General features: G+C 40.8%; 1 protein-coding gene across 2 annotated transcripts in view; it reads left to right on the top strand.

Moving 5' to 3' along the window:
- The window catches only part of PRRG1 (proline rich and Gla domain 1), a 159,223-nt gene that overhangs the window by 10,372 nt on the left and 126,479 nt on the right, over positions 1 to 22,372 (top strand). The window contains exon 1 of one of the 2 annotated variants that reach the window (XM_020903193.2): positions 5,518 to 5,631. The exons of the other annotated variant lie outside the window; for it this stretch is intronic. The gene's annotated coding sequence lies outside the window, so the exon portion shown is untranslated. Of the gene's footprint in view, positions 1 to 5,517; positions 5,632 to 22,372 lie in introns of those variants that run through there. 2 annotated transcript variants of the gene reach the window in all.

Below are 22,372 nucleotides of genomic sequence, written 5' to 3'. Positions count from 1 at the left end.
TGCAGCTGTTGATCAAAAGGGAAGATTAATAGGAAGGAAGTAAATATTGTACAATAACATTTATTATGGAAAAGACCCTGATGCTGGGGAAAATTGAGGGCAGGAGGAGAAGGGGGTGATAGAGGATGAGATGGTCGGATGGTATCACCGACTCAATGGACATGAGTTTGAGCAAACTCCAGGAGATAGTGAAAGACAGGGAAGTCTGACATGCTGCAGTCCATGGGATCACAGTCAGACACGACTTAGTGACCGAACAACTGCAATATTTATTAAGGTAGGACTTAACAAAGTCCTTATCCTTGGGCTTCTTCCCAAGGATAAAAAGAGACTTGGTCCCTCTTTTCCCAGTGATGATGGATTTAGGCAAAAGAGCTGAAAGCAAAATGACCAACAGACATTCAGACTAAATATAGGGCAAGTACAAAATCACTGAATGTTGCATTGATTTTTCCATCTGAAAGCAGGATGTTTGTTTGACTAAAAGATTTCAGAATTCCAGCGTCTTAGATTAAGAGTCATAACTCTGAGCCTTAAGAAAGATAATTGTGATTTAGAAGCAAGAGCACAAAATGAGGTTTCCGAAGACTTAAATTCGAGTCCCAAATCCATTCTATATGTAGGTGAAGATACTTAAACTCTCAGAGCTGAGTGAATTAAGATCTGACACTACTAGATTCTAGTCCTTGACCCTTAGCAGCCATGATCTTGGCTACAGTGCTTAACCTTTCCTAGCCTTGGGTTTGCTATTTGCAAAACAGGAATAATAACAGAACCAAATGTAATAGGTAGAAGTGATGATTACATGGAATAAGCATGTAAAGAACATAGCACTGTGGCCAGTATACAAGTACTCAACAAATATTAGCTGTACTTATTCATTTTGTGGGGAGGTGGTTAGAGAGACTGGCAGGAAGGAATGAATGTCAGAATTGGTGGCATTAGCTCTTTGAAAGGAGCTATTTTTTAAAACTGTATTTACAATTTTTCAGCCTCTAAAGAAATGCTGGTGCCCTAAGGCATAGTCCTGGGTGACCACACCCTAGTCAAATTCTCATCACAGACCTTGCTCTTTGGAATGAAGGTCAGGGTCTGTGAATACCTTTTGTGTAGTCCTCATTCTGTTTAATCAGAAACTAGACAATTAGCCTGGGGAATAAAAGAATATGAAATACAACTTATATGTATAATAATTATTTTAACTTTTGTTCTAGTATTGACAGGACCATATTAATATTGACTCCTTTTCCAACAACTGAGAACTGTTTAGCCACCAAAAAGATCATCCAAATTTAATGCAGTTAGAGCTTAGAGAGTATGCCTGTTTGGGACCTCCAGAAATTTAAATCTGAGACAGGGTTATAAGAAGTTTGGGGGAAGGATGGAAAAGTAACATTTCTGAAAGATAAATGGGGGAGGAAGGCTTGGGCAGAGAAAACCTTGGTCCTAAGATGCTGATTTGACACTTTTGAAAGAAAAATGAGGAGGAAGCACATCAGAGAAAATTTCACAACAAAACGCAGATCTGATCAAGTTTCAGCTAACCCAGTGGAGCTCCAGAGCAAAGATTGTTCCTTAGACTGAGTCTCGCCTTGGGCAGGAATGGCCAGGCTCCAGTGCCCCACCATGCTCATTCACATGGTGGGGAGTTGCCCATCAAGCATGCATAGCCCCCTCCCACCTCAAAAGCTGAGGTGCATCCTGAAGATGATATAACTAGAGGCTGCCAGCTACACCTTCTGTTTGTAGCTGAACAACAATTTTCTTTCTTGAAGGAAGATCTGAGAGGCATACCGCCAAAGAGAGTTTCCATAATATATATACCCTCAATATATTTTACTATAACAAGTATTTTTCCTATTTTTCTGCTTTGTTGTGTGCTGTGCTCAGTCGTGTCCAACTCTTTGTGACCCATTGGACTGTAGCCTGCCAAGCTACTCTGGCTGTGGGATTTTTCAGGCAAGAATATTAAAGTGGGTTTCCTCCTCCAGGGGATCTTCCTGACCCAAGGATTGAACTTGTGTCTTCTGCATTGGAGGCAGATTCTTTACTGCTGAGCCATTGGTTACATCATTTAATATTTTGTAATTTAAATCTTTATATTTTTTCTTGAACATTTCTTATCAAATTCTTGAATTGCTAATAAATACCAAATTACCAATTATAGTTGTTCAGTGCTAAGACGTGTCCGACTCTTTGCGACCCCATGGATTGCAGCATGCCAGGCTCCTCTCAACTTCACTATCTCCTGGAACTGCTCAAATTCATGTGCATTGAGTCGTGATATTATCTAACCATCTCATCCTCTGATGCCCCCTTCTTTTGCCTTCAATCTTTCCCAGCATCACAGTCTTTGCCAGTGAGTCTGCTCTTCACATCAGGTGGTCAAAGTATTGGAGTTTCAGCTTCAGCATCAGTCCTTCCAATGAATATTCAGGGTCAATTCCTTTAGGATTGACTGGTTTGATCTCCTTGCTGTCCAAAGGACTCTCAAGAGTCTTCTCCAGCACCACAGTTTGACAACATCAATTCTTTGGCACTCAGCCTTCTTTATGGTCCAACTCTCACATCCGTGCATGACCACTGGAAAAACCATAACTTTGACTATATGGATCTTGTTGGCAAAATGATGTCTCTGCTTTTTAATATGCTGTCTAGGTTTGTCATAGCTTTCCTTTCAAGGAGCAAGTGTCTTTTAATTTCATGGATGCAGTCACCACCCACATCAATTTTGGAGCCCAAGAAAATGAAATCTATCACTCTTTCCACTTTTTCCCCTTCCCTTTGCCATGAAATGATGGGACCAGATGCCATGATCCTAATTTTTTGAATGTTTAGTTTTAAGCCAATGTTTTCACTCTCCTCTATCACCTTCAAAAAGAGGCTCTTTAGTTCCTCTTCACTTTCTGCCATTACAGTCGTGTCATCTGCGTATCTGAGGCTGTTCATATTTCTACCAGCAATCTTGATTCCAGCTTGTGATTCATCCAGCCCAGCATTTTGCATGATGTACTCTGCATATAAGTTAAATAAGCAGGGTGACAATATACAGCCTTGTCATACTCCTTTCCCAATTTTGAACCAGTCTGTTGTTCCATGTCTGGTTCTAACTGTTGCTTCTTGACCTGCATACAGGTTTCTCAGGAGACAGGTAAGGTAGTCTGGTATTCTCATCTCTTTGACAATTTTCCAGTTTCTTGTGATCCACACATTTAGAGGTTTTAGTGTAGTTAGTGAAGCAGAAGTAGATGTATTTCTCAAAGTCCCTTGCCTTCTCCATGACCCAACGAATATTGTCCATTTGATCTCTGGTTCTTATGCCTCTTCGAAACCCAGCTTGTACATCTGGAAGTTCTTAGTTCACTTACTGCTGAAGCCTAGTTAGAAGGATTTTGAGCATAACCTTGCTAGCATATGAAGTGAGCACAACTGTACAGTAATTTGAACATTCTTTGGTGTTGCTCTTCTTTAGGATTAGAATTAAATCTGATATTTTCCAGTCCTGTGACCACTGCTATTTTCCAAATTTGCTGACATATTGAGTGCAGCAGTTTAACAGTGTCATCTTTTAGGGTTTTAAATAGTTCAGCTGGAATTCCATCACCTACAGTGGCTTTGTTGGTAGTAATGCTCCCTAAGGCCCACTTGACTTCATACTCCAGGATGTCTGGCTCTAGGTTAGTGACCACACCATCGTGGTTATCTGAATCATTAAGACCTTTTTTGTATAGTTATTCTGTGTATTCTTGCCACCTCTTCTCAATATCTTCTGTTTCTCTTAGGTCCTTACTGCTTCTGTTCTTTATCATGCCCATCCTTGCTTAAAATGTTGCCTTGATACTTCCAATTTTCTTGAAGAAATTTCTAGTCTTTCTCCTTCTATTGTTTTCCTCCATTTGTCTGCATTGTTCATTTAAGAAGGCCTTCTTATTTCTCCATAGTGTTCTCTGAAACTCTGCATCCAATCAAAATATTCAGATCAATTTGGACATAAAATAATAAATCCAGTAATCAAATGAAAGTGAACAAACATATGCACCTATTAAAGATATAAAAATTATCTTTATAATATAGTTAGTGTTTTTTTTCTTTTAGCACTTTCTGTATGTGAAACATGTTACCAGTGAAATGACTAGGACAAATTCCTACTTCCAGGCAGTTACAGATTATCCAGCCTATAGAGTCTGTGTCTACACTTACCAATATACATACCCTCTTGCAGTCTGTCCTCACTGAAATCCCCATATGCTTATTTGACACATGCAAAACAGAAGTGAGTTCAGAAAGTCTGGTTTGTAAAAATACACAAACAGAAGAACCACAAAGGTTAATGGAAAGAAATTCAGGATGTTCAGATCTCTAAAGGCAATGACGGGTCTCTCACCAAAAATGTTCCTTTCCCTTTTCATTCTAAATACTTGGTGTGGAGGACTATTGCTTTGGTCCTGTGACAATTCTATTATTCTTAATAGCCAGTTGTTTCTCAGTTCCATCATAAGTAAAAGGAAGAAAAGTAATTTGGAGTAAGTCACTTCAGGCCCACAGGCCAATTCACTTGGATTCCACTCAGGTATGTTTATTTTAATAACTGATCTGAAGGCACGTGGAATACCACAGCCAGCCAAATTTTAAACAGAACAGCATAGAACTTAAAAACTAAGCACGCATGCAGCATGGAATAATAATCAAGTTAGGCTTCTTAAAATGCTAACTGCCAGAAAAACCTGAAACCAGGAGAGCAAAATTCGCAGGGCTACACACGCTGAATATTCCTGTTTCTCAGAGGGGCTTTTAAGAAGGCTCAAATTCTGAACTGGCTCCCTAAAGAAGCAGGGTCAGAGATGGGTCTTATTTGACATGTGTTCTTCTTCCCAAGATATTTCGGTAGGTTTGTTTAAGACTTTTCTTTTCATTCTTTTTTTTTTTTTTTTAAAAGAAAAAGCAGATGTTGTCAGCAAAAGGCCAGAACAGCAAAAGAGTTTGTTCTCTGGGAAAGAGCTGCGCTGTAACAGTGGGCAACGGTTGGAAAGTCACCAACCGTGTTCTGGCCTCACACAGCACAGACGTGTTAACTAGGGTGCCCTGCACAGACGGTCTGTGGGTGAGAAATTTCCATGTGGCTCGCCTCTGGAGCGCCAAGGACCATGCAGGACGAGGCCAGGCCAGGGGGCGGAATAACATGTGGGGAGACAGGCATGTGAAAAGGTGAAAGGGTAATGCATGACCCAGAGTGGTTCCTGGGAGAGGCGTGCTGACGCCTGGGGTGGCTAGCTTGGCCCTACGCCGAGCTGGGCTCTCTGGAGTGTGAATGTGCATGGGGTGCACCCAGGGGCCTCGATGGCTTCTCATGCCAGTGTTATTTATAAACAGATCTCCAAACTGGAAAGCTCTAACCCAGTGCCCGGAGCCTTAGGTCTTCCGCGCCCAGGCGGCGGGCCCCGCCCCTCGGTTTCCCAACCTGCCCGGCCCCGCCCTGCCTCTCCTAACTCCTCCCGGGCCCCGCCTCCGCCACTTCCCACAGCCCTTCCCGTCGGCTGCTGGCTCCAGGCTCCCACCGGGCTCGGCGGAGGTGGAAGCGCGCAGGCGCCGTTGGCGGCAGGCAGAGTGCGGAGTAGCGGCGCGGGGCGCGCGGTGAGTGTGGTGGGCACGCGGGGCTCGCAGCCGCAGATTGTGGCTCGGGCCAGGCGTCCTGAGAGGGATTGGAGTGTGCGCGGGTGACGGCTGGGACAGCCGTCGGTCCCGTAAGGAGAAAGCTGCCAGACGTGCGGCAGCAGGATTGGCCGCGCTGCCGGAGGGTGTCCGGCTCCGGCTGCGTGGGGAGCAGAGTGCGTGGTGGCAGGAGCGGGCGAGGATACGTGGAAGGGGAGAAATTGAAGGAAAGGGCTCCGGAGGCTGAAAGTCTGGACTCAGGCTTGGCAGGACCGGGAGGCTCGCCAAGGGCCCTGGAGGGTGTCCCAGCTTCAAGTTTAGTAGCCCCCGCTTGGTGCCCCTGAGCGGCGGGCGTCCCGGGCCCATCCCTTCCCCCGCGCTGCCATCCCGGAGTGCAGAGTTGCCAGGAACATTCCTCATCGCGGGGGGAGAGGATTTGGAGGAGGTGGGCTGTCGCCCCAGGTTTGTGCCAAGGAGGGCGTGGCACTCGTGTGACTTTCTTCACCCCGCCCCCGGGAATGTGTCCGTCTTCTGGTACATTGTGCTCATGGACATTTCAACAAAGGCTAGGACTGTTTTCTAGGCAGTGGCGGGTGACAGCGGGGGCGATCGGTGGAGGCGGGAGAGCACAAGGTCGCGGTGCGGCCTTAGGGGACGGGGTAGCGAAAGTAGGGGGCAGACATGGGGGAGTGGAAGGCAAGAGCCCTCCTGCCTCAGCTTCTTCCTCCTTTCTGGTCCGCTGATTTTGATCATTGGTAGAAACAGCCTCGAGAGGGATGTGAGTGGAAATTAATGTGTGTGTTCAGACTGGCTGCAGCCATTGGTTTTGTAATTGTGCTGTTGATGTATTTCTAAGTGTCCCTTAAGGAGAAATGGGAAACTAATGGAATTTAAGAGGAAATAATTGAAAGGAAGGATGAAGAGGTGGTGTGTCAAAACTTAGAGCTAAATTAATGCCTTGAGATAGTCCTAGTATAAATTCAGCCAAACTTTGAAGGATGTGGAGGTGTGAAAGTCAGGGTAAGTGGAAGCTGGTTAGGGCGTGGTTGATTGTTTCAATTAAGAATGGATTTGTGTGTGTGTGTGTGTGTGTGTGCACGCAAGATTACATTGGGGATATAAAACACCAGGGCATATCTTGTAATTTAGGATAAGGTTCTGAGGCTTTCATTTTCAAGCATAGGGTTTTTATGGAAAGTAGTTATATGTGTTCCCAAGCATAGATGTTGATATTTTTACTCATTTGTTTAACTTAATACAATAAAACAAACTGAACTTCTTCCTCCTCCACCCCTTTCCCCTGCTTGTGAATACTGTTTTATAAACATTTACTTTCCGATCTGAAATGTGTTTAAAGGCACAGTCCGAACCCCCAGATCATAAAGTGGAGGATTTCTTCTTGCACTATTGTCATTTTACTCTTTCTTTTCCTGTTATTTTAAGTTAAATGCCACTAACATCACCAAATTTGGGGAGAGAAGTATTAGGGATACAACCCTTTTCCAGTGCCTGATGAACTCCTATTTATTCTTTCAGACTCAGCCCAGTTCACTACTTGGAAAAAATTGGCCAAATCTTCCAGAATGTATTGGGCTTCCTAGGTGGCTCAGTGGTTAAAAAACAAAAAAAGATCCACCTGCCATGCAGGAGACTTGGGTTCGATCCCTGGGTGGAGAAGATCCCCTGGAGGAGGAACTGGCAATCCACTCTGGTACTCTTGCCTGGAAAATCCCATGGACAGAGGAGCCTGGTGGGCTCCAGTCCATGGGGGTCTCGTAGTGTCGGACATGACTGAACACGTATGCACTCAGAATGTATTAATCACCTCCTTTTCTGTCAAGCTAACACTACTGGCCTTTTTTCTCTTGTTACTGGAACGTCAGTCTTCTGTATTATCCCAGTACCTAGGACTAATGGGTATGTACTCTATGCCTAATAAATGCACTTACAGTTAGATGTTAATAAGTGCTATTAGAAAGATAGTAATTCACATCACATAAGGGTCATGGGATAATAAATTCAGAATGCTGAAATTATAGTGTTTGAACACCATTATTTAGAATATGGATAAGAAATAAGTACGGAAATATGTTCCCATGTATTAGTCTGTGGAGATCCCTGGGTTGGCAAGATGCCCTGGAGAAGGGAAAGACTACCCACTCCAGTATTCTGGCCTGGAGAATGCCATGGACTATACAGTCCATGGGATTGCAAAGAGTCAGACACGACTGAGTGATTTTCACTTATATACTCTTCTTAAAAAGGTGTAAAAGCTTTGTGTGTGTGTGTGTGTGTGTGTGTGTATAGGCAAAGTAGACATCAGAAAAAGGCTGATTATTTTTTTAAAGGTCAACTTCTGACACCAAGACTTCACTTTCACTTTTCACTTTTATGCACTGGAGAAGGAAATAGCAACCCACTCCAGTGTTCTTGCCTGGAGAATCCCAGGGATGGGGCCGCACAGAGTCAGACACGACTGAAGTGACTTAGCAGTAGCAGTAGTCTGACACCAAAACAAGCGAAAAGTCAAGGCAAAATGATTAATCATTTGTAGAAAGATACAAATAGAATGCTACTGGAATTTAGGAAATTTGTAAGCAGATCAGGCTGACCAGATGCCATCTTCCAGAGGGTAATGTAACTAAAGAAGCTATAACCGATTAGACCAGTTACACTTATCAGTTGTATTATACTCCTTCTAAATCATAAGGTGACTTGAACATTTGGCTAGGGAGTCTCTTCACAGCGCAGTGTCCTCAGTAGGCTTGGCCTGACTTTTCTGCCAGCAAGTTCTCTTAACTCTACCAGCATCCCTGGCCTTCCAGTCACCTCCAGCTCATAACAGAAATTATCTTCCTTTTGCTCATTACTATTCAAGCTCCTCACCCTAACAGCTGGCTTTCCTCTGCTAAATGGATTTAACCATTGGAGAGAACATCATGAGCAAATGGTTACTCAGTTTATAAGTGAATAGAATTGATACTTTAGTTTTAAAAATTAGTCAGAATCTTTGCTTAGTTGGCAGCCTGGATGGGAGAGTTCAGGGGAGAACAGATACATGTATATGTATGGCTGAGTCCCTTTGCTGTCCACCTGAAACCATCACAACATTGTTAATCAGCTGCACTCCAATATATATAATTTTTTTCTTTTTTTAAATAAGATAAAGCTTAATAAAAAGTTTTTTTAAGAAAAGGCAGAAAACCTATTCTGGCTCTTAGTACATTTCTAAGTTTTCTCCCCTCTTTAATTTATCCCATCTCCACCTAAATGTAAAAACTTTTTTCTTTATGTCACTTTAAATGTATATATATATGTAATATTAACCATTATTCCCCCCAAAATACTCCAAGTTAGTGTCTGGTTTTGTCAGTAAAACTTGGGAATCAGAATGAATAGCCTCCGTAAAACTAAGAAAAAAAAGTTCTACATCCTTTGTGGTCTGTAGACTACTGAAAAAAAATTTCCCAACCACTGTGATTAAGGTTTTCTGCTTAAAACTTTCCTCACCTAGACTTCCTTCCCTATTTCTGGTTTCTCCTCTGATTCTTCGACCAGTCAACCTCAGTCACTTCCACTGAGTCTTCTTCTTAGGGTCCTGTTCAAGACTTTCTTTCCCAGTCTTTGCAGGAGACAGTGATATGGTGATCAGTGGTGTCAAATTTGGAGGCAAGAGTTTAAACATCTTTCTCAAAGTGTCAGTGTCCTTACCTGTAAAAATGATGATTACGACACCTGATAAGTGAGATCAGGTGTGTTAACAGTTTATCAAAGTATCTAGCACATATTAATTGCCCTGAAAACAGTAGCTACAATTATTTGTAATTGTTATTTTTTAGGACACCTACTTAAGCACACCATGGGCTTTCCTGGTGGCTCAGACGATGAAGATCCGCCTGCAGTGCGGGAGATCTGGGTTCAATCCCTGCATTGGGAAGATCCCCTGGAGGAGGGCATGACCACTCACTCCAATATTCTTGCCTGGAGAATCCCCATGGAGAGAGGAGTCTTGTGCGCTACAGTCCATGGGGTCACAGAGAGTCTGACGTGACTGAGCGACTGAACAAACACGCATGACAACTACTATAATTTCAGTAGCAGTTAACTTCAAAATACAAATGTGTTAACATCTCGCTTCATTCACGCTTCAGTCCTGTGAATAGATTCCTCCCATATTTCTAAAATCAGGTGGCTTAGCACACTACTTTGTAGACATCAGCATGCCTAATCATCACAAGAATGCATTGATTTCTGGACCCCATCCCTTGAGTTTCTGATGTCTGGAATGGGGCCTGAGGTATATTCATGTCTTGTAAGTTTCCAGTTGATGGTGTTGCTGCCCACCCTCGGATCCACACTGAGTGGCACTGATTTAGATGGCATTAAGACAGATTGGCAGGGAGGAGGGGAGACCAAAACAAAAAGACCAAGATGTTATCGAAGAGAGGAACATGCTTAAAATTGGTGGTATCGGATGCCTTGGAAAGTTCAGAAAGGATACAACTGAGAGGACACAGTTGGATTTGTGTTCTTATTGGAGCCTTTTTATTTGTTTTTCATGTGTATGAGGTGCAAAGTTGATTTAATTATACTCCTCAATTGGTAGAATATTAACATTATTGTGACCAGAAAAAAAGGAAAACAACATATGGCAGGTCTTTGAGATAATGGTTCTTAATATGGGGGTGTGCATTAGACTCTGTTAGGGAGCTGTTTTCACCAACACACTTAGGTTTAGTGTGTTGTCTAAAGTGTCTTCCCCGTGCAAACTGATCAAGTCTGAATTTCAGAGTGTGGAACCTGGGCATGAAAAAATTCCAGGAGGTTTTCATGTACACTCTAGTTAAGAACCACTTCTTTGAATAATGTTGGTCAGGAAGTAGAGGCAGTGAAAAAAATATATATATATATTTGTAAATTGTTAATGAAGGAGGAAGAGAAGAAAAAAAACTGGAGTTTGAGAATTTTAAGAGATCAAGAAAGCAGTATTGTGAGAAGGGCTGAAAAGCCTACTGGAATGTTTGAAGGTGTAATGCTAAGTGGATATAATTGATAAAATAGAGAACTGGATTCCGAGAGCAGGAGGGACTAGAATCAGGCACCAAGAGAATAGAGGGGGAAAGAATGAGTTAAGAAAAGTAAATCTAAATGTAGAGAGGGGAGAAGTTGAAGGAACACTCTGTAAGGGAGGTTTGTTTGCACACTACTTTTCAGTGGAACTTAAATAGGCCATGAACTCGATGGATTTTTCAAGTTTAGTAATGCTGGTTACTAAAGTTCAGGACTTCAGCTACCTCTTATGGTTGCACAATTGTGTTTTTTTCCACCTTTTTTCATTTAGAAGAATTTTTTGAAGTTAAGTTCAGGCATGCTCTGTCATAATCCCATGGCCCCAGCCCTTGCCCTAAAACTGACATAAGTATATGATTATTATTCAACAAATATTTGTGTGCCTCTCAATTGCCAGGTATTATTCTAAGCACTCAGGATATAGCATTGAATAAAATATTTGTATTTTACTGGACATTTTTGTCCTCAAAGAGCTAACATCCTATTTGAGGGAGGAAGAAAATAAACAACATTAATAAGTAAAATGTGGGTGTATGTGCACTCTGTGTGTGTGTGTGTGTGTGTGTGTGTGTACACACACACTCATGTATATGTGTATGTGAGTAGAATTACAGTGTTGCATTCTTTAGAGAAATACAAAGTAGGGAAAGTGAATAGTGGAGCATCTATAGATACTCATCAGTAGGTGAATAGAATCTTTTGGAGGGCAGTGACCAGGGAAGACAGTGTCAGCAAAGAGTTTTAAGAGATGAGAAAACTATTTATTTGGAGGAAGAGCTTTCTGGGAATAGAGAACAGCAAGTATAGAAGTCCTGAGGTGGTATCTTTTTTGAGATGTTTTTGCTAGGAATCACGGAACAGTCCTTGTGATGAGAATAGCATGAATGAGTGGGAGTGAATAATAAGAAACAGGGTCACATAAGTAAGAAGGTATGTTGGAGGCTAGGAGTGTAGGGCTATTCTGCTCATTTTGAGAGGATATTGTAAGGCTATTGAATGAGAGGAAAAGCCATGGAAAGTTTGAAGAGTGAAATGATGTGATCTGATTTCTGTTTCATAAGGATCAATCTGAGTGCTTTGTGGAATATAGAGTTGCAAGGGGAGCAAGAACTGTATAGACCAGTTTGAGGAGAGGTTGAGGTGACTTGAACCAAGGTAATATAATGCTAGAGGTATGATAAGTGACCAGATTTTCTGCTCACTTATTGGAAGTGGAATTGGAAGGGGAATATGACAAAGGATGAGAGTCAAGGATGATGTCAGGGATTTTGGTCGGAGCAACTGGAATGATGGAGTAGCCACTTAGTGAGATATGGAAGATTGTTGGAGAAGAAAATTTGAGAGAAGGAAGACCAAGCATTCAGGACTAGGCATGCTGAGTCTGAGAAGACTTTCTACTATTCAGGTGGAATTCAGGAGAGTGGCATGGGTGGAGAGGAAGCCCTGGGAATAGATCAGATCATTACAAGGAAAGAGAAGGGTTCACTCCTTAAAAAAAAAATTAATGAACTGTTTTTTAGAGCATTTTAGGTTCACAGCAAAATTGAGTAGAAAATAGTCCTCCAGCTTTGTTCTTCAGTATTAAGTTGACTCTTTTAGATCTCTTGGCTCTCCATGTAAATTTTGGAGTAAGTTTGTTGATATCCACAAAATACCTTGCTAGATTTTGATTGAGATTGTGTTGAACCTATTGATCATCTCGGGAAGAACTGACATCTTGGCACTATTGAGTCTGTATTTCCATGAATGTAGAATAATTCTCCATTTATTTAGTTCTCCTTTGATGTCTCTGATCACAAACATGAGGAATTTTCCTCATGATGGATTTTGAACAAAGTTTTTTAGATTTATATATAAGTAATTCATTTTGTGGGGAGTGCTAATATAAATGGTAATATATTTTTAATTTCCACTTCCACTTATTTATTACTGGTGTTTAGGGAATTGGGTAACTTTTGCATATTAATCTCATATCTTGCAACTTTGCTATCATTGCTTATTAGCTCCAGGAGTCTTTGTTGTTGATTCTTTGGGGTTTTCTACATTGTTGATAATGCCATCTGTGAAAAAAGTTTGATTTCTTACTTACCAATCTGTGTAACTTGGGAAGGAATTCCCAGGTGGCGCTAGTGGTAAAGAAGCCACCTGCCAATGCAGAAGATCCAAGTTCAATCTCTGGGTCAGAAAGATCCCCTGGAGAAGGGAGTGGCTACCCACTCCAGTATTGTTGGATAGGCAATCCCATGGACAAGAGGAGCCTGGTGGGCGGCAGTCCATGAGGTCACAAACGAGTTGGACACGACGGAGCACACACACATAACTTGGAAAAGAGTGGTAAGAGGAGACATTATTGCCTTGTTCCTTATTTTAGCTGGAAAGCTTTGTGATTCTCCCTATTAAGTATGGTGTTAAGCTGTAGGTTTTTGTAGATATTCTTAACAAATTGAGGAAGTTCACCTCTACTCCTAATTTTCTGAGAGTTCTTAATCATGTATGGGTGTTGGATTTTGTAAAGTTCGTTTTCTGCATCTGCTGATATGTTCATGTTCTTTTTCTTCTTTTGCCTATTGATGTGATGGATTACATTAATTGATCTTCAAATGTTGAATCAGCATTGCATAACTGGAATAAATCTCACTTGGTTATGGTTTGTAATTCTTTTTATACATCTTTGCATTTGATTTGCTAATATTTTGTTGAGGGTTTTTGCAGGTATGTTCATGAGAGATATTAGTCAGTAGTTTTCTTTTCCTGTAATGTCTTTGTCTGGTTTTGGTATTAGGGTAATTCTGGCTTCATAAGTTAGGAAGTATTCCCTTGCTTTGGTTTCTATCTTCTGGGAGAGACTGTAGAAAATTGTCACAGTTTCTCCTTAAGGGTTTGATAGAATTCACAGGTGAGCCTATTTGAGCCTGTTGCTTTCTTTTTTGAAAGGTTATTAATTATTGATTTTATTTCTTTAATATATAATATATTCATATTGTCTATTTCTTCTTGTATGAGTTTTGGCAGGTTGACTCAAGGAATTGGTTTGATGGATTTGTTCATAATAATCTTTTATTAACCTTTTAATGTCTCCATGCAATCTGTAGTGGAATCTCCATGCAATCTGTTATTTCAAGTATTGTAATTTGTCTCTTTTTTTTTTTCTTAGCTTGTCTAGAAGATTGTTAATTAAAAAAAAATCTTTTCAAAGAGTCAGGTTGTGGTTTTATTTTCTCTGTTCATTCCTCATTTACAGTTTCATTGTGACATCTGCTCTAATTTTTATTATTTCTCTTCTTTTGCTTCTTTGAATTTAATTTGCATTTTCTAACTTTCTATAGTAGAAGCTTAGATTGTTGATTTTTAGAGTTTTTTTTCTTTAAATGGGCTTCCCAGGTGGCGCTAGCAGTGAAGAACCTTAAATGTATGCATTCAGTGCTATAGATTTTCCTCTAAGCACTGCTTTCACTACATTCCATAGTATTCAGTAATTTTTATTTTCATATAGTTCAAAATATTTTAAAATTTGAGAGTTCTTGCTTAACTCATATGTTGTTTAGAAGTGAGTTGTTTAATCATTATGTGTTTGGGGATTTTGCAGTTATCTTACTGATTTCTGGTGTAATTCCATTGTGGTCTGAGAGCAGACAGTGTATGATTTCTATTCTTTTAAATTTGTTAAGGTTGCATTTTATGTCCCAGAACGTGGTTTATTTTGGTGCATATTCCATCAAGCTAGAGAAAAATGGGAATTCTGTTGTTGGATGAAGTCGTCTTTAGATATCAGTTATATCCAACTGATTGGTGGTGCTATAGAGTTACTGAATTTCTGCCTGCTGAATCTGTCCAGTTCAGTCAAAGGAGTGTTGAAGTCTGTAATAATAGGAGATTCATCTGTTTTTCCTTGCAGTTCTGACAGGTTTTGCCTCATATATTTTAACACTTTATTGTTATGTGCATACATTAAGGATTGTTATGTCTTCTTGAAGAATTGACCCTCTTTGTCATTGTGTTATGATATTATCCTCTTATCTCTGACAACTTTCCTTGCCCTGAAGTAGCTCTGTCAGAAATTGATATAACTGCTTCTACTTTCTTTGATTAATTACTAGCATGGTATATTTTTCCATTCCTTTATCTTTCATCTATGTGTGTCTTTCTATGTAAAATATGCTTCTTGTAGACAATATATATTTGGGTTTTATTCTTTCATCCACTCTGACAATCTGTCTTTTCATTGGTATATTTAGATCATTGATGTTTTAAAAAGATTATTGATATAGTTGGATTAATAGCTACCATATTTGTTACTGCTTTCTATTTGTTGTTCTTGTTCTTTGTTCCTGTTTTTGTCTTTCATACTTTTCCTGTGTTTTAATTGACACTTTATATGGTTCCATTTTCTCTTATTTGTTAGTGTATCAGTTAAACTTAAAAAAAAAACATTTTTTAATGGTTGCCATAGCATTTGCTAAATACACATTTCCAACTAATTCAATTCCGTTTTCAAATAATACTGTATCACTTCATATGTAATAGAAGTACTGTATAATAACAAAATATTCCAAATTCCTCCCTCCTATTCCTTGTATCATTGTTATTCATTTCACTTATACATAAGTGTATATGTAAGTATTTATAACTTAAAGTATTATTGCTAGTAGTTTGAACAAATTGTAATCTTTTAGATCATTTAAGAATGAGAAAAAAGTTTTTATATTACCTCTAGTTATTCATTTTTTGATGCTCTTCGTTTCTTTATGTAGCTCCTTATTTCTGACCTATATTATTTTCCTTCTCTCTGAAGAACTTTTAACAAATCTTGTCAGGCAGATCTACTAGCAAAAAGTTGCCTCAGTTTTTGCCTGTCTGAGCAAGTCTTTATTTCTCCTTCTCTTTTGACAGATAATTTCTTAGGGTACAAAATTCTGAGTGGGTGAATTTTTTTCTCTCAACACTCTTAAGTATTCATTCCCTTCTCATTTGCTTGGTTTCTGAGGAAATGTCAGATATTCAGTTAGCTCTTGAACAATGTGGGGATTAATCCAAGTGAGTATAACTTACAGCTATACCTCTATATCTCCAGTTCCTCTGCATCCACAAAATCAACCAACCACGGACCATGTAGTACTTCAGTATTTACTATTGAAAAATATCTGCAGATAAGTGAGCCTGGGCAGTTTAAATCCAGGTTGTTCAAGGGTCAACTTATCTTTGTTCCTCTAGTGGTACTTTTTTTTTTCTCCTCCTTTGGGTTGTTTTCCAGATTTTTTGTCTTTAATTTTCTGCAGTTTGACTATAACATTCCTAGACATAGCCTTTGGTTTGTTTCTTTGTTTTGCTTTTATCCTGTTTAGCATTTTATCCTGCTTGGTGTTCTCCGAGCTTCCTGGATCTATGGTTTGGTATCTGACATTTATTGGGGAAATTCTCACTCATTATTGCTTCAAATACTGCTGCTGTTCTTCTGTGTATTTCCTCTTTCTGGTATTCTCATTACACATATGTTGCATCTTTTGTAGTTGTCTCAGAGATCTTGGATATTCCTTTCTTTTCAGTTTTGCTGTTTTTATTTTCATATTTTCAAGCTTAGAAAGCCTTTACTTAGCTGTATCCATTTTCCTAATAAGCCTATCAAAAGCATTCTTTATTTCAGTTACAGCGTTTTTGATTGGTAGCATTTCTTTTTGATACTTTCTTGGAATGTCCATCTCTCCAGCTACATTACCCATCTTTTCTTGCGTGTCGTTTGCTTTTTACATGAAAGCCCATATCATAATTGGTTGCTTTGCACGGGCTTCTCATTGGACGGCCTCTCTCGTTGCGGAGCACAGGCTATGGGCGCGCAGGCTTCAGTAGTTGCAGCGCATGGGCTCAATAGTTGCAGCTTCTGGTCTCTAGGGCGTGTGGGCTCAGTAGTTGTGGCACATGGGCTTAATTGCTCCACGACATGTGGAATCTTCCCAGACCAGGGGTCGAACCCCTGTCCCCTGCCTTGGCAGGCAGATTCTTATCCACTGCGCCATCAGAGAAGTCCAAAGTCCATAGCATGTTATTCCTAGTATTTTAAAATTCCTGGTCTGATAATTCTAACATTCCTGCCACATCAGACTCTGATTTTGTTTTGATTTTTCTCCCTCTTTGGGTTTAGAAGACAACCTCTTGGTGTCGCAACACCTTTCCTACAACAGCAGTGATTGGGTTATCCTAAAAACGTTGGGGACCATAGAAATCATATTGTCAGTAGAAGTTGACTTTTAGCGTCTCCTAAAGAAGTGGCTTTATACAATATATGTCAGACTTTTATTCGACATTTATTGAGCACTTTTGCTGTGAAAGGGGTGTGCTTTACCCTTTGTAGAGTAGAAACATAAATATTTCTCAAGAATATTATTGAGCATAATAAAGTGAGAGTTGAATAAAGTTCCACAAGGCAGGGATAATCAGAGCTGTTAAAAATGCTCAATGGTTGCTTTTCTTTCTCTATTATTGTGTGGTAATAATAGCTGGTATGCTTCTTTTCAAGCTCATTCACATACTTATGTACATGAATTTGTGATAGTGTTCATTATTTTCTGGAAAGACTTGGCGGTTAAATGGGCCAGAATTGAAATAACAATTTGAGCTTCTTAAGTATATTTTTCAGTGCCTCATAATTTAGAACCTAGGATTTCTTTAGGAGAGGGTATGCTATTTTATATTCCTGACTTGGAATAAGTTCCCTGCATTCTATTTTTTCCCTTCTTTGTGTCCTAGAAGATACATGTTATTTCCTGGAATCCTAGGTAACCAAGCTCCTCCTTTTTGACCGACAAAACCTATTCAAAGCTCTGTATGTTCTGTGTAAGGGCTCTAGTCTGGCTCTAGAGAGCCTGTTCTTTGTGGTTTGGTTTCTAATGTTATGCATTACCATTTTGAAAAAAAATCCATATGACTAACTTGCCACAGTAATCCTGTCTGACATGTTTGCTTCAGAGAGAAAGCTGGCAAAGTTAGAAACACATGCCTAGTTGAAAATTTGCTGTCACTGCAGAAAAACGTTAATGGAATATATTCCTAGTCTTTTCCTCTATGTTAGTATTACTCATGGGAGCAGAATAATGATTTTTGGCAAGAATATATTTACTTTCCTGTGTAATTTTATCATACTTCAATTTCTCACTCATTTTTCCCTAGGATTTATCAAGAAAATATTATTATATAGAGGAGTAAAAATAAAAATTCTTTCTTTAGGCTCATAAGCAGTTAGTCTGAAAATACACGTTTTTGTTGCATTAATATGAACTATCCACAAATACTGAAAGCTTCCAGCTTGCGGATACCACTTCATAGTGCTTCGCCAGTCCCTTCTCCAGGGGAGCTTTCTGACCTAGGGATCGAACCCAGGTCTCCTGTTCCAGGTAGATTCTTTACTGTCTGAGCTACCAGGGAAACCCCTATAAAGCTCCACCCACCCCTAAAGACTGACTTCTTCACTTTCTTAAAAGGTTGTGTACCCCTAACCTTTCTGAGTTGGGTTCTGCTTCTCAGTCTGAGTTCCTTATTTGCATTTCAGCTCTTAACTGTTTTGAACTGGTGCTAGTTCTCTGCCAGAATCTCGGCCTCATTAGCTAGGGGTCAGAGCGTCTCTGTTGTCTTTGTCTACTTTGGTCTTTGCCTGGTGAGGGTTGGGAATCAGAAATCAGAAATCCAGTGACTCCTCACCACTGGAGTGGGTGGCCTCCAGTGTACTTCATCAGGGCTGATAAGAGGCAGAATATATCAGGGCCTTCAGAAAACCAGGAAAGGCACTGGGGTAAATCCTGTTTGGAATGGGATTTTGTTTTTCCCTCTGAGACCCAAGCACACTCTTAGCAACCCTGTCCTTCACAGGAATATAGTTGAGATCATTATTCAGAAGGTTGCCCACATTATTTTTTTCTTCTCATCTCTCAAGCGACACAGATTACCTTCCTTAATAATGATAGTAACAACAGTGACAACCCCTCCATGTTGTACCAGACATTTTACTTTTATTATTTTTATTACCTTGTAAAGGATATGATATTTACACCCACTTTTATACCAGGGACACTATAGTTCAGCAAACGTAAGAGCTCAAGGTCACTTTGGGGTGTTCAGGAAGAGAAAATGTATATTGAACACTTACCATGCATCCATTTCGAGCATCAGACACGATCTTGCAGGCGTTAAGTGCTTAATCATTGTTGAATGAATGAATGAGAGGATACTGTGTAAATTTGTTAGAAAGGTTAATCTCTTTGTGCTTAACACAGCAGCAGGCATGGGGTAGGTGCTCAGAAAATATTTGTTGAATTGATGACACTATTCATTCAAATATTGTTGAGTTAGATTATCCAGTGTACTCTTCTATTAGAACATGATGATGAATGTAAGTGTTTGAGTGATAGATATAGTATTCTGGTGAAGAAAAGATGAACTTTTTTTTTTTAATTTTGACCTCTACACAGAATATGGACTTTGGTTCCCTGACCAGAGATCGAACCCATGCCCCCTGCGTTGGAAGCGCAGAATCTTAACCACTGGACCACCAGAGAAGTCCCAAACACAGATTTTAATGGATGTTTTTGTTCTTTGATTGTCTCAAAGAGTAATTGATATCCTATGCTGAACTCCACTTGCAGTGAAGGCTTCATTTACCTACTTCATTTTACTACGTCTCTCACTCATTCACTGCTAAAACGCCTTCCTTGACGTCTGCCCTTTCCCTAGATAATGCCATTAATTCTCATAACCTGCTACATTCTGCACACGGACAATTCCCACAAATAGATCAGAATTTTTTAGCCAAAATTTTTCCTCAACGACCCAGGGTCATATAAATGACTTTCGACCTTAAACTAAAATGTCTTAGAACTTTTCCCCCTGCCCACTGCCCCGTGTATGTATCTCTGCTTCTCCTTTGTGGCTCTATTGTTAAAGAGGAGGAGATTCTGTATTCAGGCCAGAGCCCTCTTGGTAAGTAGTGGCCTGAGTATAATTACGAATGTGACCACGTGGGGTTCCCTTAGCCACTGCTGTGGAGAAATAGCAGTCTTGACCTCGAGTTAAGGCCCCTAACTTCAGGGGCTGCGGTCTGCATCACCTCTGCCAAGCAAGTTTTGTCTTCTGATGCTTTTATGTGCTGTGCTGTGCCCAGTCATGTCCAACTCTTCGCGACCCCATGGACTGTAGCCCGCCAGGCTCCTCTGTCCCTGGGATTTCCCAGGCAAGAATACTGGAGTCGATTGCCATTTCCTTCTCCAGGGGATCTTCCTGATCCAGGGATCGAACCCACGTCTCCTGCATTGCAGACAGGTTCTTTACCACTGAGCCACCAGGGAAGCCCTCAATTGTTTTCTGTGCCAGTGACCACCTCTTCCTCCTTGCTGATGCAAGTAGGGATGACAGGAGCAGGCGGCCTCTTTCTTCTGACCTTCCTTTCTCAAGTGTGATGTGTGGGAAAATGTACTCTGATCGTCACGTTCACAGAACTCTCAAGGTCTGTGTGGATTTTTCCCCCATTGTCTCTTCCTTTCCTGGCTGGATAATAGACCATATGTTTTTTTGTGAGTTATTTTTCCTGTGACTTCCAGTCCTCACAGGAGGCCTTCCTAGTGACACTGTGCAGTTCACTCTTACCTATTTCTCTGGGCCTATCCATGGTTTCCCCTTTTTGTGCTAGAGCCACAGGACTTCAGCTGATAGTATTATGTTTTTTCCTGTTACATTACTACAATGGCATGTGGTTTTGCTTTTCTTTTTTTCCTTTATCCCATTTATGTGGGACCCATTTGTCCAAAGCTGTATATGAAATGTCTTCACACAACCTTAAAGTCAGACACTGTCTCTATAATGTTGGTAAAGAAATCTTAAGCATTTCTTTCCTACATTTAGTCATATTAAAGAGAAATTTATAAAAAATATTTTCTTCCTTTTATTCCAAAATATTTACTAGAACTTCTTATGTAGTATTGATGAAAGCTGTGGATTCTATTAAGATGACCAAAAGTTTTTGTACATCTAGGCTTCATGTTGTCACAGGTGAATCTTAGTTGCTATGTGATCATCTACTGTGTGTCTGTCCATGCTGTGCTGTGCTTAATCGCTCAGTTGTGTCTGATTCTTTGCGACCCTATGCACTGTAGCCCACCAGGCTTCTCTGCCCCAGGCAAGAATACTAGAGTGGGTTGCCCTGCCCTCCTCCAAGGGATCTTCCCAACCCAGGAATCGAACTGGGGTCTCCTGCATTGCAGGCAGATTCTTTACCGGCTGAGCTACCAGGAAAGCCCATGTCTGTCCATATCTGTATTTAAAGAAATGTAATTCCAACTCATTTTGTTGGCGGTTCCCCAGCCAGCAAGGACTAAGGCAGAGAGTGTCACAGAGAGCTCTGACCTAGGTTTGTTGACAACCTAAGGTTCTCGCACTGTCTGGGGTAGATGATTCTGATTATAGTGTGCTGATTGCTTTAGAACCATAGCCCTTGATCTTGACCTTACTGTGTTAGACCAGAAGCAGCAGCATTAATTGCATGGAATATTATGAAATCCTGAGCCCATCCTTCTGAGGACCAAGAGTGAGTGGTTGGGGGACGTGTACAGGGCTGGTATACCGCTTCCTTCATTGTGATTCCACATACTTCCCACAAACAGACCCCTTGCTTCAAGGGTGCTTGGATTTGGAGTGCTTAATTCCCTTAGCCTGTGTGAGTAGGTGAAAGGTTATTCGGTTAAAACTTCACATTTACCTTCCTCCCCCATCACTTTTCTTTTATGTAGTTCAGGGCTCAGCTGAAATGCTCAGTGTTTCTCCCTAGTGAGTGCTTCAGAAATCTTGGCAGTGAATATCATTCTAGTAAAAACACGTAAATTCAGCATCTTGTAGAAAAGCTTCTCTGTGTGGCACCCGGGCCACCCTTGCATGTGTTTACTCAGGCCCCGTGGGCAGTGCTTGACCATAGTCTGAGCCAAGTCTTGGCGAAATGCCCCATGGTTCCTCCTGGAGCAAGGAGAGATAAGCAGCCTGGTGTCATGAGGCAGTTTCTTGTAACATACCTTGTGGGAAATACCCTAAGTCTATTTCTCATCCATCTCCTCGTTCAGCTGAGGGCAGAGACTTCCGTCTTGTTCCCCGTGGAGTACAACTTCTGGTGTCTGCGTAGGTCTGTAAAACTGCTTGGGTTTCATTTAGAGGTGGCTCCTTGATGGGAGCATGACACATTGCTTGGACATCTGTCATTGGGCCCCTCCTGTTTGATGTCAGCCTATGGGATTAAGTCCTTGGTACACTGACACATGCTGATTTTGCTTTTGCTGTGTGTGTAAGTAATAAATTGTCTGAATCCATTTGAACTCATTGTCTCCTTACCAGCCTAATCTATGGAAGTGTGGCAAGCCAGCCCAGCGGCTGCACTAATAATACTTGTGACCTCGTGTGACACAGTGAGGCAGTGGGGCTCTCACTGGCCAAACCCTCAGCTCCTAGATGTACCATGGGGTATTTTTTGAGCCTTTGTACTTGTCTTTGAGCAGAGTGGAGCCCCCAGTTTGTAGGTGAATGGAGCCTTTCTATTGGAATTACCCTTTTCTCACATTGCCAGGCCAAGGAAAATACCAATATCTGCTTTTTAGAAAGCCTTATTTATAGAACTGGAAAGACCACAAAA

The sequence above is a fragment of the Odocoileus virginianus genome, chromosome X, assembly GCF_023699985.2.
Source record: "Odocoileus virginianus isolate 20LAN1187 ecotype Illinois chromosome X, Ovbor_1.2, whole genome shotgun sequence".
In the NCBI taxonomy this organism is placed as follows: Eukaryota; Metazoa; Chordata; class Mammalia; order Artiodactyla; family Cervidae; genus Odocoileus; species Odocoileus virginianus.
Note: the sequence above shows the minus strand (reverse complement) of the source record. Positions and strands in the feature narration are given on the sequence as shown.